Source organism: Convolutriloba macropyga, chromosome 11, assembly GCF_964194025.1.
Source record: "Convolutriloba macropyga chromosome 11, txConMacr16.3, whole genome shotgun sequence".
NCBI lineage: Eukaryota > Metazoa > Xenacoelomorpha > Acoela > Convolutidae > Convolutriloba > Convolutriloba macropyga.
This window is the reverse complement of record NC_134478.1, coordinates 32,229,645-32,232,872: the sequence shown is the minus strand read 5'-3', so window position 1 is coordinate 32,232,872 and position 3,228 is coordinate 32,229,645.

Below are 3,228 nucleotides of genomic sequence, written 5' to 3'. Positions count from 1 at the left end.
AAAAATTCGGAAGGCGGTGAGCTGATCATTCCTAATCTAACTCGATCTGTCATGTCAGCGTATCTTGAAAACAACAGAAATTGAGACTTCTACTTGATGGGATGCCGGGTACGGAAATTTCCATTTTTATAAAAGACTGTAGTTGTCTGGTCTTTTATTCGCTGTTTTGATTATAAGCTTTTTTTCGCGTACTTTATTTAAATCTGAATTTTAATTATCTTGCGTATGTGAAATTTGGTATTTTGAATTTTAACAATTCGTCGCTTCAGTTTTAACTATTTTGAACGACGCTGCTCAAGCAAGCTCAGACATCAATTTATAACAGTCATTGTGGCTAGAATTGGCGAAGTTTTGCGACCAATTCAATAAAGCACCCCAGCGAGAAGCTTTCTCTCTATTTTCCTTTATTTTCTTTTTTATTAATGATACTTTCAAGTGCTCTCATCTAATGATCCTCGACAATGTTTCTTTGTTTGAAAGCAAATTGTTTGAAAGCAAATAACTTTAAAAACTAAAATGATAGAATCCGTGCTACTCCTTAGGAAGCGAATGGGACCTGTCATTAGGGATACTGCAAGTGAAGACTGCAAAATATCAACAAATTCAGAGGGGACTCAAAATTTCACAAATTGTTAACGAAAACCTTGAAGACATTGAGCTATTAAGTGAAAAGATTATATATGTTAACTTGCACCTATTTAATCAATAGGGCCTCTTTTAAAGGTGTTACGTGAAAAACAACAAAAAGAATTACAATTATTGACGAGTATCAAAGTTTTCTTTTGTGAACTCATCGTCAAAGCCATGAAAGAACTGGTGCCATGAATGAGACAAGGTACAAGTTGTCAAAAAGAAAACCAAAAGGCTAAAATTCAAATAACATCAGTATTTTCGATAACAATTAATTTCAGTCATTGAAATCATTAGCTAGCAGTTGAATGCATAGAATAAATTCAATTTATATCTTCATAGGAAGCTACTGAAATGTACGAGAATTAAGGCAAAGTGCAAGAAAATATTAAGAACCATTTTAACTGAAAACTATATGCTATTCCTTGTTATATATAATTAATTGGGCTTCTTTTGAATGCTAATATGAGCTGTCATAATGTCAGAAGAGCCCAAAAAGCCACATGTATAGGGAACTATCAAAAGATCACAAATTTTTTATTAAAAAACTTGCAGTATAAAAATGATAAACTCATTACTTAAAACTGTTAAACCGCTAAATAGATCTAAAAAAATTTCAGTTGTAAGTGAAGGGGACCTGTCACATAGCGAAGCAAAGATTTATTTTTTTGAAGTTAAGCCAACCACTGATATTTGTCAAAACATTTCATGCCACCAGTTATCAACCGAAAGCTAAGATAGTTTAGCTAATGCCTCTTTAGATATACAATTGGATGTTTTTTATCAATAAGTCAAGACTACAAAATGAACAAATGAAGGCAAAACTCAGGAATTAATTAATTTTAACAAAATCACTTTATTGGAGCCGTGGTAACCATGAACTTGTCTCTGGAAACATTTTTTATTGGGCTCAATCGAACGTAAATGTGATTTCTCATTAATTGAGCATCTGTATGGTAACTGAATTGTCAGTATTTGGTCAATAAAACAAAAGTGAAGGGTTTTACGAAAGACAGAGCCCCAATATAATCAGAGTCTTCTTTAAGTAAAAATCAACGATGAGACAAGCTAAACTTGCTAGCTCTACGCGACTATCAAAAACTTTTAATTGTTCCACATAGCGTAATACTTTTTTTGGTATCAGAAAATGTTAATATATCAAAATTAAATCATGCATTTTGGATAAACACAATATAGGTTTAAGCTTGCGAAAAGCCGGTAATTTTTTTAGCTCCTGAACCCCATCCGGAGAAGCGGAAGTAATGGGTGTCATTTTCCATGAAAACAGGCCAAATTTTCAAAAATTACCCAAAGTTTTATCCAAAAAAGTCGCATCAAACAGTTCAGCAACTCTTATTGGGTTTGTACAATGCAATTGAGGAAAAATGATAAAGAAAATAAACTAGATTTTCGGTATTAGTCTTTCCGAATAAGAATAAACTAGAAATTAAACGTTTTTAGTTGCCAAGTTATCACCTTTTCGGAAACTCCCTTTTACTCTACAGAGCTATTCTAGTAGGAGTTTCCGTACTAATATTTAGATTCCAAGTGCGTTTTTATGCTTCTTTTTTCGAGCATGAAGAATCAGACTCAAAGGAAATTTATAAAATATTTCCTAACTATTAATAGAATGAAATCAATTCTGATTGGACAAAAACTTAATAAAAGTATAAATCAGAAATGCATCGCACAATTTTTTAATTCTTTGTTAAACTGATTCTTGCGAAACTCAGTGCAATATGGCACTGAGTTTCGAAAGAATCAATTTAACAAAGAATTAAAAAGTTGTGTGATGCATTTCTGATTTATAATTTTATTAATTTTTTGTCCAATCGGAATTGACTTCATTCTATTAATAGTTAGGAAATATTTTATAAATTTCCTTTGAGTTTGATTCTTCATGCTCGATACTCCCTTAAGGTAATAGATTAGATTTTCTTGAAAACTGATGCTATACGCTTTTACAGTAATATATAAGGTAAATTAAAATTAAAAAGTTTAATTTGCTGCTGAAAGTAAAAATAAAATTTGCTGCTGAAATACGATATCTGCGTTTATTTCATCTACCAATACGGCAGAATGTATCTTTGTACAAAACCAACTTGTAAGTCAATTAGCTGAATTTGCAAATAGGTGGTAAAATTTGGTGACTTCCACTATCTGTTTTGTAACTCTTCCTTCCTACCTTAAGCCTTGACCAACAAAACTTGGCCCTGTTAGCGTTGGAATTGAGAAAACTGGAAAGATATCAATAATTGTTCCAATATCTTTCCCTATTTGACGAGTGGAAAAGCGAAAGGAGGAAAAAAATTACGTCTCATTTTATGGTGGAGAAACCGAAACATATAAATGTCTGTTCACCAATCGATTAAGAGCTTTACCTGGATCGCGTTTGTTCTTCACACCCAATTCATGCAGATGTCCCACAAACGAATAATGGTAGTATTCTGTACTAAGGCATTTTATGAAAGACCTACCATTTTTTTTGAATTTTAAGTTCCACTGAAAACTCTCAATTTTATGTGGTACCAGGAACGTGATTCCATGGGTTCTCAGAGGCGTTTGAGAACTAAATTTGTTGTTGCGTTTTGAGCTTCA